At 45.5% G+C, this 13794-nt stretch overlaps 1 long non-coding RNA gene across 1 annotated transcript in view; it reads left to right on the top strand.

Moving 5' to 3' along the window:
- Positions 1 to 4698: 4698 nt before the first annotated feature.
- Positions 4699 to 13794, top strand: part of LOC122552410 — a 24660-nt gene continuing 15564 nt past the window's right edge. The window contains exon 1 of the long non-coding RNA XR_006312372.1: positions 4699 to 4727. This is a non-coding gene — a long non-coding RNA (uncharacterized LOC122552410). The remainder of the gene's footprint in view (positions 4728 to 13794) is intronic.

The following is a 13794-nucleotide window of genomic DNA, read 5'->3' as shown; positions in this document are numbered from 1 at the left end:
AATACAAATGGGAAGTATTCATTGAAGACCTCACCTGCTTTCTCTGGCTCCATGCACAGATTATCCCTTTGGTTTCTCACAGGCCTCCCTCTTTCGCTGGGAATCCTCTTACTCTCACGATGCTGATAAAATACCTGTGGCTTTTCCGCAATCGTATCTGACAAATATATTTCATGACCATTGTTTGTCCCTCATTTTCCACAATCCCTTTGCACTCTCTATACCTGATTTTATTGCACTGTATTTTCTTTATCAAACTCACGTTTTCACTTGATCAGTATTCGCTGGACTTGCTGCGTTTACTATTCACTCTTCATGGAACACACTGGCCCTGCGTTCTCACTGCATCACTTTAAATTACTCCACTTTCCTAACTTGGACCCAACTGCAGGGAGTTCCTCCCAGTCTATGTTTGCCAGATCCTGTGTAATGATCGTGATACTGATAGGAGGCTTAGTTGTGAGGGGGACAGACAGGAGACTGTGTGGCTCCAAAAGGGACCCCAGGATGGTGTGCTGCCTCCCAGGTAGGGTCAAGGATGTCTCTGAGTCATTATTGAACACTATGAAGGGGGAGGGTGAACATCCAGAGGTCATTGTGCACATCGGTTCACATGACAGAGGTAGACACAGGGATGGGGTCCTGTCAAATGAGTACAGGGAGACAGATGAGTAGTTATAAAAGCAGTATATTGACCTTAATGATCTCCAGATTACTCCCAATGCCAGGTGCCACTGAGGATAGAAATAGAAAGGTACGCCGGATCGATGTGTGGCTGAGGAGCTGGTGTAGTGGGCAGGGTTTTCAGTTCTTGGGTCATTGGGATCTCTTCTGGGGTAGAGGGGACCTGTACAAAGGGGATGGTTTGCATTTGAAGCAAAGGGGCACAAGTATCCCAGGGAGGAGATTTGCTCGTGTTACCCAGGAGGATTTAAACTATTTTGGCAGGGAGTTGAGACTCTGAGTGAGAGATGGCCCATCGAAAAGTCAGGGGAAATACATCATCCATCAAGAACAAGTTACCTATTCAGGGTATCCAGGGGCACAGTCGAGGGAGGGAAAGATATCTGGTTTAAGGGCATTTATTTCAAAAAACGAGGCCTGACTGGTAAGGCAGACGAGCTCAGAGCATGGATTAGCTCTGGGGACTGGGATATTATAGCCATAATAGAAACATGGCTGAGAGAAGGGCAGGACCTGCAGGATAAAGAAACTACAGGCGTGTCAGAAGGACAAGTAACTGAGGAGGGCGGAGTTGTCCTTTTGATTAAGAAGGGCATAACACCTGTGCATCGAGACAATTCTGTTAAGCAGTCATCAAATGAGGCTATAAATTTAAAAGCTAGAAACAAGGAGGGAATGGTTAGTCTGCTGGGATCGTGTTCTAGACCCTCAAATAACCAGCGGGTAGGAGAGGAGCAAATGTGTAGTGAGTTTGCAGGTACCTATAAAAATAATAGAGAAGTATTGGATGGAGATTTTAACTTCCCCTGGATTGGCTGGGTCACCCAGAGTGTAAAAGGCCCGTACTGGGTGGAATTTGTAAAATGTGTCGAAGAAAGTTTCCTCAATCAAGACGTAGATGGCTCTACGCTACTCAGGCGGGTGCAACAATGGACCTCTCCTCAGAAAACGAGGTCAGGCAAGTGACTGAAGTATCAGTCGGAGAGCACATTACGTCCAGTCACCACAACTGTCCTTGTTTTAACATAATTGTGGAAAAAGATCAGACAGGTTGACAGATTTAGGTCTTAAACTGGAACTGGGCCAATATTGGGGCCATTCAGCAGGATTGAGCAGGGGTTGATTGGGTGAAGATAAAAATCACACAACACCAGGCTGTAGTCCAGATGTTTTACAGAGGAACCTCGATTATCTGAACGAGATGGGCGGACACTATTTCGTTCGGATAATTGATTATTTGGTTAATAGATTCAATACCTTTCCTCTGGGGCTTGGAGTTTTCAGTCCAGTCTGCTCCCTGTTTAGGTGACTAGGCAGCATCAAGCCATGAGGAGGTCCAATACCCTGCCAAACACCAAAGACACACCCCGCTCGCCTCCAAACCCATCCAACACACCGCCACCCGCCTCTCAATGTCGCCCCCCAAACCGACCCAACAGTGAATCCTGCCCCCAAAACTATCTGACACCACCCTCCACCCGCCGCCTGTCCCCACCTCCCAGACACACCCTACATCACCCTCAGCCCGTCCCCAAACCCGTTCAACACCGCCCCCGCCCACCACACCCACCGTCCAATCCATGTCCACGCCCATGCCCCCGTAAATGTTACCGAGGTAAGCAGGTAGTGAAGAAGGTGTTTGGTATGCTTTCCTTTATTGGTCAGAGCATTGATTATAAGAGTTTGGAGGTCATGTTGCAGCTGTTCAGCACACTGTTTAGGGCATTTCTGGGATATTGCGTGCAGTTCTGATCTTTTTCCTATTGGAAGGATGTTGTGAAACGTGAAAGTATTTAGAAATGTTTTACAATGATGTTGCCAGGGTTGGAGGATTTGAGCTATCGGGAGAGGCTGGAACGACTGGGACTGTTTTCCCTGGAGCGTTAGAGGCTAAAGGGTGACCTTCTTGAGTTTTATAAAATCATGAGGGACATGGATAGGATAAACAGACAAGGTCTTTTCCCTGGGATGGTGGAGACCAGAAATGGAGGGCGTAGGTTTAAGGTGAGAGATGAAAGATTTAAAGGGGACCTAAGGGGCAACCTTTTCACGCAGAGTGTGGTGTAGGTGTGGAATGTACTGCCAGAGGAAGTGGTGAAATCTGGTACAATTGCAGCATTCAAAAGGCATCTGGATTGGTACATGAATAAAAAGGGTTTATTGGGATATGGGCCAACTGCTGGCAGATGGGAGAGATTAGGAAAGGATATCTGGTCGGCGTGGACGAGTTGGACCGAAGGGTCCGTTTATGTGCTGTACGTGTCTGGGTCTCTCTGGCTCTAAATGTTTTGCACTGTTCATTTACAGACTGACATTTCAGTCTGTTTCCCCTGTTTACCTTGGTCAGTTCTCTCTCAAAATCATATAATCGTCTTTGTTACTGATGCTCGGGTGTGCTTTATGGTCACTTTAAAATGTCATAATCTCTTTGAATTCCGGTATAATTTATTGGAGTATCTCGGTGTGATATTACTCATTCACTCAGCTTCATCACCTAACAGTCGATCTGAGATAGTTACATCCTAGCTATTTGCACAATGTGTTATTCAAAGAAACACTGACAAAAACATTCAAGGAGGATCTCGGATAATATCACTCTTCCAATGTCTGTCACAAATTATACAAAGATTGAAGTCTCCAAAATTTATCACACCTCGTTTGCTACAATTTCTAATGAATTCCTGTTTAATGCAGGGATGAGCAATGTAATACTGCAAGGTAGCATAAAAACTGTTTTCCTGCTTGTGTTTTTGATACATAGCAGGTAGAGGTTGCATTCAGGCTGATTCAGCTGCAAAATCTAAGGCCAAATGCTTTCTCTGTAATGCCTTTGTTATCCATTAGTGTCAGGGTTCCCATCTTGCTTTTCCATTCTGCCTGAGACCCTGTAAGGTTGTTTACTGTTGAATATTTATGTTCCACCTTTTGTCCACCCTGTAACCACGTCTGTCTGGTGACTAAGACTCATTTATCTCTGTGTCCCAAATCTGTTACATTATTGCAGATACTTAGTCCATTCCAAAAAAAACATTGTAATTTCCTCTTCCCCACAATGTTCCTGTCACAAACCGATTCATTGATGTACAGTTTTTGTTAAACTCTGTCCCTTTCTGTTCCTTTCTGCTTGAATTCAGCCACATCCCCATGCTGGTCCGAGGCTTCACATTTTCTCTTTGGATTTGGAAAGCTGGTTTCACCTGAACTCTGTCCCTGCATCCTCTCTGTCAGTTTAAAGCTCTGTCCATAAACCGACCGACAGGATTGGCCAGGACACCGCTCCCAACAGTGTTGATTTTAATTCACTTGTGAGATATTGCTGGCTCTGGCTGGCCAGCATCGCATGCCCACCCTGACCAGCCTTAGAGCTGAGTGGCTTGCCAGACCATGACAGTGGGCATCTGAGAGTCAATCGCATTGCTCTGGGTCTGGATTCATACGTAGGCCAGACCGGCAGCCTAGAACAGATTTCCTTACTTAAAGAGTATTAAGAAGTCAGAAGGGTATCCCTGCTACCGGCATTAAATTCTGGATGAACAGTCGAGTGAGAGTAATGCTAGGCCATTGCCTGGCCCACTGATAGCCCCCTCATCCCTGAGTACTGATCCCAGTGCACCTTTGTCCTGACCGTGATTTGATCCTGATAACTTCCTGCACTCTGGTGCTATCACACAGTCTCTCTCCGTGTGGTATCTGTTACTGTGAGGGTTTAATTGCTGCCGGTGACTGCACGTTTTGCAGCTACTCCAGATCCTGAGCCAACAAAATTCTCCACTCCAGGGAGACGCAGCAGCACAGACCAGGGATTGAGACTGGGATATTCCAGATCTCTGTGGGACTTGGTGCCATTCTCCATGTGTAACCCTCACTGCGTCAGTTTGATTTCCCATTCTATTCATTTCTCTGTCTCCTGTAGGTAATCAGGATATTTCTGACTCAGCAGAATTCCCAATTCCTGTTTCGTCTATCACCACACTGAAGACAGTTGGTCAGCCAGAGAGAGATGGAGAGTGAGATCTGGAGCCTTCAGTAAATCCTGCAGTGAGGTAAGATCACTCACAGTGAACAGAGCAGAGGGTATTTGAGGGATCGAACTTTGGTCCAGAAGACATGATATAGATATAGTGTTGAAGCACGAACACAGAGCATGATGGTTCCAGGCTCAATCCTCACCCTCTTGTTTACTTTCATCTCTGCTGTACTGAGCCTTTCTACGTCAATGTACGAAGTTGACAGTTATCAATCCAGGCCTGTGCTGTGTTGGTGAGGATCAGTACAACAGAGGGGAAAGCAGGCCTCCCCCCAATGAGATGGCATTGAAACCTGGGATCTTTCTGTTCTGTATTCCCCCTCTCACATTGTCTCTTGTCATGTGATAGAGTCATACAGCAAGGAAACATACCTTTTTGTCCAACTCATTTGCGCCAGTATCTTGAATGTTTGTAATTCCCAGAAAATTTCCTGCTTCTATAACCTCCACCCCTCCCATATTCCCACTGTATATTTCAAACCTACTCCAATGCTGACAACTCTCCCTGAATGTAAATTGCTCCAGTGTCAATAACATGCCCAATCTGAATAATCACATCCTGCAGTCTGTCCAATAATCCCTATTTCTGTAGCCTTGCACAATACTTACAGCGCCCCCGTCACTGTAAAGTCCTCCAGCCTGGATCAAAATACCCACCTGTGTACCTTCTTCAAGCCCTAGGAGAACATGATATCACTGGAAACTTCTGCAGGCCCTATAATACACCTGCCTCTTGGCCTATATCATCACACAACCTCAGTAACCTTCTCCCAACTCTACTGAGCTCCTTATCTGAGCACCTCCAGACCCTTTTCAAACCACAACAGCACTCCACATCTCTGTTTGCTCCACCACTCCCTGCAGTCCTCCCAGCACCTCAAACACTCTCTCTTGTGTAATTCTGCAATTTGGGGCAGCACGGTGGCTCAGTGGTGAGCAATGGTGCTTCACAGCGCCAGTGACCCAGGTTCGATTCCACCGTTAGATGACTGTCTGTGTGGAGTTTGCACATTCTCCCTGTGTCTGCGTAGGTTTTCCCCGGGTGCTCCGGTTTCCTCCCACAGTCCAAAGATGTGCAGGTCAGGTGCATTCAGCATTCTAAATTGCCCGTAGTGTTAGGTGCATTGTCAGAGAGAAGTGGGTCAGGGTAGGTTGCTCTTTGGAGGGTCGGTGTGGACTTGCTGGGCCGAAGTACCTGTTCCCATGCTGTAGGGAATCTAATCTAAACTCTCCCTCTGCGTTCCATATTACTGTCCCTAAATATATCCCTCTATCTATAAACAACCCCACACCCTTCAAACCTCCGAGTGTCTGTGAACTGCCACACCTCCGACATCTCTGCTTAACTGTGTAACCTTTTCCAGTCCTGAAACACTCTGAAAATGTGGACATCCTCCAATCCTCCCGATCTGCGCAATCCTCGCAGGTCCCTGTAACGCCCCCGATCTGTGGAACTGACTCCACCGCTTGTGACTCTCTCGCTCAGTTTCTACAAGACTTACTAACTATGTAACATTCTCCCTTCGCTATCACCAGCCCTGTCAATGTAAGCTCCTCCAGTCTCTCCACCAATCTAATTATCTCCATAACCTTTTCCAGCTCTTACACCCCTATCTATGTAAACGTTACACTCCCCTACAACCAGCCCTGAAGCAGAAACCTCCTCCGGTATGTGCAATGCTCCCTATCTGTGTTAGTGTCTCCAAGCTCTGTTGCTGTTCCTGTCTCTGTAAGCTCTGACAGATTATCCAGCTTTCCGGTCCATATAATTTCCACAATGTCAGCATCTGACATCAGCAAATGTCATCATTAACTACAGCCTTCCATATCTTTGTTCGTTCCTCAATTCTATACAACTTCATAATCTCTGTAAATAGCACCATCCCATAAAATGCTCCCTGCCTGTGTAAACTACTCCAATCCTACACTGAGAAGCCTCACTGTACTTTTGATCACTTGTGGTCCCTTCACATCTCCCTGTATCTTCCCTTACTCCATTGAATACAGCTCATCTCATGTTATAACTCCTCTAACTCATATGTTACTGCCCATTTCTGTGATATTCTTCAGTTACTGCAATTCTCATTCTTTATCTCCAGAGCTTCCAATCCCCCGATCGATATAAGGTTATTAATCCCTTGTGACATGTTTAACACCTGTAGCAGCCTCCAACTCCTCAATGCATCCTGTCCCTGTAACCTACTCAATTACTACAGCTCTTTGTAATATCTTCCAGTATCTGCAACCCTATTGATTTCTGTAACCTCTTCCAGAACCCGCAATCCACATCTCTGTGTAACTGATGGTAATGCTGCAAACCTGCCTTCACAGTCCTCACCAACTCTGAACTCCTGCAGCTCTACAACCCTCAGTACCTCTGGATCCTCCAATCCCTATACTTCTCCCTGGCTGTGTGAACTAATCCAGCCCCTTCACCCCTCCCTATCTTACTCACTCCTGCAACTCCAACTATTGTCCATGTCAGTGTAATTCCTAGCACCGAGAATCCTCCCGGTCTCTATAAACTCCTGCGGCTCCAAATACTACCCCAATCTGTGTAATCTCCAGTCCTTCCAACCCTCCCGGTCTCTATAAACTCCTGCAGCTCTGAATACCACCCCAATCTGTGTAATCTCCAGTCCGTCCAATCCTCCCTTTCTCTATAAAAACCTGTAGCTCAAAATACCACACCATCTGTCTAATCTCCAGTCCGTCCAATCCTCCCTTTCTCTATAAACTCCTGCTGCTTCAATTACCACCCCTATCTGTGTAATCTCCAGTCCGTTCAATCCTCCCTTTCTCTATAAACTCGTGTAGCTCCAACTACCACCCCAATCTGTGTAATCTCTAGTCTGTCTAATCCTCACTTCTTTATAAACACCTGTAGCTCCAAATACCATTCAATCTGTCTAATCTCCAGTGCCTACTACCCTCCCTTTCTCTGAAAACTTCTGTAGCTGCAAATACCACCTCTATTTGTGTAATCTCCAGTCCTGACAACCCCCACCCCCGTCTCTGTAGCTCCCATGATCAGCCCTATCTGTGCAATCTCTGGCCCCGATATTCCTCCCGATCTCTGTAACTCCTTCAGGACTGATAATACTGTAACTCACCTTGACATCTTTCAGCCCGACAACCATCTGATCTCTAACCACCAATAGTGATTTCAAACCACGTGAAATCTGTTACATCCTCCAGTCTCTACAACCCAGCCTTTCTCTGTTAGCTTCTCTGACTCTGTATTCCCCTTTATCTCCGGTTACAGATGCTTGCTCAGGGAAACAATGTCACCGTACAGAATATGACAGAATCTGTAAGAACACAATAATCTTCGGTTTTATCAATACTTTTGCCTCGTTCTAAATTTTAACGACTGCAAGTTCAACCTTCTCCACCTCTTCTCATCAATATCCCTCCATTTTGAAGATCAGCCTGGTGAACCTTCTCTGGGCTGCCTCCAATGCAAGGACATTTTCCCTCCAGATAGGGGACCAAACCTGTTCACAGTATTCACACTGAGCTGATTGGAGTCCTCTATAGATGTTACAAGCCTTCCTTATTTTTATTCTCCATTCCCTTTGGAATCAATGCCAGAATTCTATTTACATTCTCTATGTCATGCTGGCCCTGTATGCCACCTTTCTGAGATTTATACACCAGGATTCCCACGTTACTCCGTGGTGTAGCTTTCTGCAGTTGATCTAAAACCAAGAAGTGACAGCAATAATCAGAAAAGTGTTGGAATGGATGGCAAACGATATGCCAGAAATGATAACTGCACACTAAGAAACCTATGGAAAAAGAGCAGTCCATAAGACCATCATTTATAGGAGTAGAAGTAGGCCATTCGGTCCATCGGGTCTATTCCACGATTCAATTATGGCTGAATTGTTTCTCAACCCCATTCTCTCACTTACTCCCCAGAACCTTGATCTCCTTACTCATAAAGAACCCAGCTATCTCTGAGTTAGATATACTAAATCACTTCACACTCACAACCCCATGAGGCAGTCACTTCCACAGATCCATCACCCTCTGGCTGAATAAATTCCTTCACATCTCTTTTTTTTATAAGATTCCCTACAGCGTGGAAACAGACACTTGGGCCCAACCAGTCCACACTGAACCCCAGAATCGTAACTTATCAAGACCCATTTCCCTCTGACTATGTTCCATGTGCACTGTAGCATGACCAATTCATCTGACCTGCACATCTTTGGACTGTGGGAGGAGACCGGAGCACCCAGAGGAAACCCACGCAGAAAAGGGGAGAATGTGCAAACTCCACACAGACTGTTGCCTGAGGCTGGAATCGAAGCTGGAACCCCTGGTGCTGTGAAACAGCAGTGCTAACCGCTGAGCCACCGTGCCACCGCTTGAGCTGCTGTGCCACCTTGTATTCTAAAGGGTCGTCCCTTCAGTCTGAAGCTGTGCCCTTCGCCCCTAGTCTCTCCCCTCGTGGAAATATCTTCTTACTGTCCACTCCATCCAGGCCCCTCATTATTCTGTAAGTTTGAATGAGATTCTGCCACAGCCACTGAAACGTCATCAAGTGCAGACCCAGAGACTTCACCTGCTCCTTATATGGCACGAATTTCATCCCTTGTACACCATTTCTTGTACACCTTCACATCCTTTGTCAAGACTCTTAATGTATAGCGTGTAGAGTGTAGTTCCAACACTGACCCCTGCGGTGCTCCCCCATCACCAGTTCCCATTGTGAAAAAGACCCCTTTCTTCACACTCTCTGCCTTGTGCCAGTCAGACAAATCCTCTATCTGTGTTCAGCATGTTGTTCTGAAACGGAAATTTCGTTTCACACGCACTGCTGGATTTATTTTTCTGTCTGGATGTAAACAGCAGAGTTTCACCATTACCTTCCCATCAGTAATTCCCTGGAAAAGGTGATGGTGCGCTGCCTTGCTGACCCACTGCAGGCCTTTGTGTAGGGCCAGACACAGTGCTGGGAGGATGGAACGTGCCTTGGAAATTCTGGTGTTCCCGTGCACCGGGAACTCATGTCCTTCCATGTTATAGTGGTTCCGGGTTTGGGAAATGCTGTTGAAAAAGCCTTCCTCAGTGACCTCAACGCTACTTGTAGATCTTTTATTCCTTCGTTCATTCATTCATGGACATGAGCTTTGTTGGCTGAGCCAGCATTTATTGTTGATTTGGAGTTGTCCCTGAGAAGGTGGTGGTGAGCTGCCTTCCTGAGCCACTGTGCCAACCGTTGGAACTGTTGTTATCTGTGACCCCTCCAGCAGGCGCTACAACACTCCTCACGTCTGTACCTGCAAACAGACAATGCAGCTCTCTCTTTTATATCTGACATCCTCCCCGACTTATAACTCTTATAGTTCCTCACAATATCTCACCTCCTCAATTCCCATCTGTGCTAGAGATCACTAAAATTTCTTTATTCTTGTTTAAACTTCTGATCACCCAAAATCTCTCCCTTTTTAAAATTGAAACCCCTTCAGGTTCTGTTACTCTCCATATAGCTGTAATTAATGACAGCACAGCTTCCCTTCCTAAATCTCTGTAATTACAGTGGTTGCGTGTGCTAACTTTGGCCATTTTCTTCCTCCTTATACATCGCAGGACTTACAGCCCCTACAATCCCACTATTTGGAATGCTCCCATTCTCTGCATCTCCTCATGTCCTGAGGGTCCTTGAAAACCACCAGTGCCCCACAGGTTTATACTCCCCCCAGATACTGCAAGTCTTCTCACTCTGTCACATCCACGTTTGTTACATCCAAATCTGTCACATCAAGTCTCCAGGGTCAGACAACACTTGCTGGATGTCAATTTGCTTTTGTTGAAGTCCACACATCACCGTAACCAGTTCAGAAAAAGCTCTTTAGACTCTACAAAGCTCTGTCATGAATAGCAGAGCAGGAGGCTCTAAATCAGCACCGAGTCACAGAGGTAGTAACCATGTGAGGGTGCAGAGTGGAGTGAGAGCTGAAGGATTACACATACCTGGGAGTTACAGAGACCGTGAGCCTGTGAGGGAGCCGAGTGGAGTGGCAGCAGGAGGATTACATGTAGCTGGGAGTCACAGATATCTGCAATGGGTTTGAAAGAAGTGCAAGATCCATCACAGAAAAAGCTGTAAGTTTATTGACTGATAATAAACTTATTAGCGACTGTGTGTAAATTGCTATATGCCAGCAAATTGATTTTTTCAAATTTTGAATGCAGGATTGAACTCAGAAATAAGAATAATAAGTGAATATCTGAACCAATATGATAAAATAATCTCAATAAGGCACAGTTAGATAATGGACTTACCCCTAATGTTATTTCCCTGATGTTAATGTTATACTTAGTAAATAATTAAGTAAGACGAGGTAACTTGCAGTTTAGGACATGATAGCACATGTTTGGCAAATGGAAAATGTGTTCTGTGACATTGAGAATTCACAGGCCCTCTGGTGTTCGAGATGAACACAGGGTCTTGGAGCTCAGACAGCCACTGGAGACTCTGTGAGACATCTGTGAAACAATGAAATGGTATGTGTCGGGCTGTTGCTCCATGTTGGAAAGGGGGTCCCAGCAGCTTTGAGACATGTATTTGTAAGTTGGTCTGTGCCTGTCCACTGAAATTCTATGCTTGTCCCTCTCAGCTGACTGTGCCAGTCCGTAACATGAGGAAACCCTTAGATTATTATTGCAAAGGACCAGGCGTCTGACTTGTTGCTGAGAGGATTCTGACTGACTCCTGCTATGGAAAGGTTAATGGAGATGCTGGGGATGGTTTGCTGGAGGTTGTGCTGTGAGCTGCCTCATACCTTCAGGGAGGCCTGAGGATTTGTTTACCCAACTCTGGATGGAGCATGGGGACTGTAGTTACAGCATCTAGGTCTGTAACATGAACAACAAATGGAGCAGAGGCTGCAGAGACGGGAAGCTCTGAAACCACAGAGTGAGTTTGTGTGGGGAATGGGATCTGTCAAATCTGTCTGTGTTTTAACGAAGAGACACACATACTTTCCCTCTCCCCTTTAAATACACTCTTGCAAATTCTCCCTCTCCTCCCCGCACACAAACACACTCCCTCTCTCTCACATGCACTCACACACTCTCCCCTCTCTCACACACACGCGCACCCTCTCTCTTCCTCCCACAAACTCACACACTCCCCCTCACTCTCTCACAAACACAAACTCTCTCTTCCCCTCCCACAGACACTCCACAAGCGCGCAAACACACACGTGCCTGTGTGCGGAAATACACAGACACATGCACACACATTTAATCTGTGGGATGAATTTGCATTTGCCGTTTTGTATTTCCAGATACATGATATTTTCTCAAAAAATATACAATTCCCAGACACTCAGTCAATGCGATATTTTATGAACTCTTACTTTGGAAATAAACCCAGTCTGATTCAAGGTGAAGACACAGACAGACTCCAAACAAGACCTCATGCCTAAAATACGTTGTCAGACTGGAGGGGTCACCTCCTTTACATCAATAATACCTGAAGGTATCTCTTGGCAGGACTTGTAAGGAACTCTGGGATTTGCATATTCATCAATCAAAACCTGCATCTTCTTTCTAACCGAGTAAAGAGTTAGAAGCCATTTTAGATGTGTTCAATTCATGTGTTGTACAACCCTTTCATCTTTTCCTTATGCATTCTGTGCATAAGTCCTTCTCTCTCTAACACCTGAGGAAGGAGCAGGACAATGAAAGCTTGTGTTTCCAAATAAACCCGTCAGACTATAACATGGTACCATGTGATATTTGACCTTATTCAACTCAGTCCACAGCTAGCACCGCCATACCATGGTTTTTATTGGTTGGCCAATTTTCTCTCCAAGCAAATAAATTGTTATAACCCCATGTGCTCTTGTCTTGTATATTAATCTTCAGTCAAGCATGCTATGCATTGCCTTCTTGAAGTCCAGATATAATACATCTTTCGGATCCCCGTTATTCAACTTGCTCGTCACACATTTAAACAAAATATGAAATTCATTCAAAAATGATTTATCCTTAATGAAATCATGTTGAGTTTGATGGATTGTGTTTTGACTTTCAAAGTCTCCTGTGGTTAATTCCTTAATAACCGATTCGAACAATTTGTCTTTGGTCCCAATCGTCTGCTCATACCTTTCCATTCCCGAGTGAAGTTGGTTATTTTAAATTCTTCCCTTTCCATAAGCTCGACAGTCTTTTTCAATTCCTGTGAAATAGTCACGAGTCTGTAAAATATCTGCCCAAATTGCTGTGTAAGAGGCATGGGTGGCAGATTGGACTCATTCTGTTCCTGCTTTATACACCCGATGGGCTGAATGCCCTACTGGACTTCCTACACTGTAGTTTCGATGTCTTGCATGTCCTGTGGCTGTCCTCCTCCTGTTGCTCAATGAAAAGTTTGGGGACTTATGGAATCTCCCTGCTGTTTTGCCACATTTCGAGTGTTGAATTGTGCAGGCAAGTTGCATTGGCCCATAGTGGGTAGCTCAGTGGTTAGCACAGCTGTCTCCCAGCACCAGAGATCTGGGTTCAATTTCAGTCTCGGTCACTGTTTGCGTGGAGTTTTCACATTCTCCCTGTGCCTGCAAGGGTCACTGTCGGGTACTCTAGTTTACTCCCACAGTCCCAAAAAGTGCCGGTTAGATGAATTAGTCATGGAAAATGCCAGGTTGCAGAGATTGAGTTGGGAAGCGGGGTGGAGAGTGGGGTTTGTATGGGATGGCTTTTGGAGGATCAGCATGTCGATGTGTCAAATGGCCTGCTTACTCACTGCAGGGATTCTATGATTAACACCTTCGTTGCAGAAATCAGTTGAGGGAATAATCTCTGAGTTAATTCCAATACCCTTTCTTAGTGAGGAGATTAAATCTGTGCACTTTATCCACATATCATCTCACCTAGATCCTGTATAGCAACAGCAATATTTTACCAGCCTGCTGTTAGGTTCCAAGTCAGGTTAGAGTAGTCTCAGCTGTCAGAGGGAACACACAGTGTTGAAAAAAATGGTGTGCTGACCTTCATTTCAGGAGGATTTGAGTCCAGGAGTAAGGGTGTCTTACTGCAGCTGTACAGCGCCTTGGTGACACTCC

The sequence above is a fragment of the Chiloscyllium plagiosum genome, chromosome 8, assembly GCF_004010195.1.
Source record: "Chiloscyllium plagiosum isolate BGI_BamShark_2017 chromosome 8, ASM401019v2, whole genome shotgun sequence".
NCBI lineage: Eukaryota > Metazoa > Chordata > Chondrichthyes > Orectolobiformes > Hemiscylliidae > Chiloscyllium > Chiloscyllium plagiosum.
Note: the sequence above shows the minus strand (reverse complement) of the source record. Positions and strands in the feature narration are given on the sequence as shown.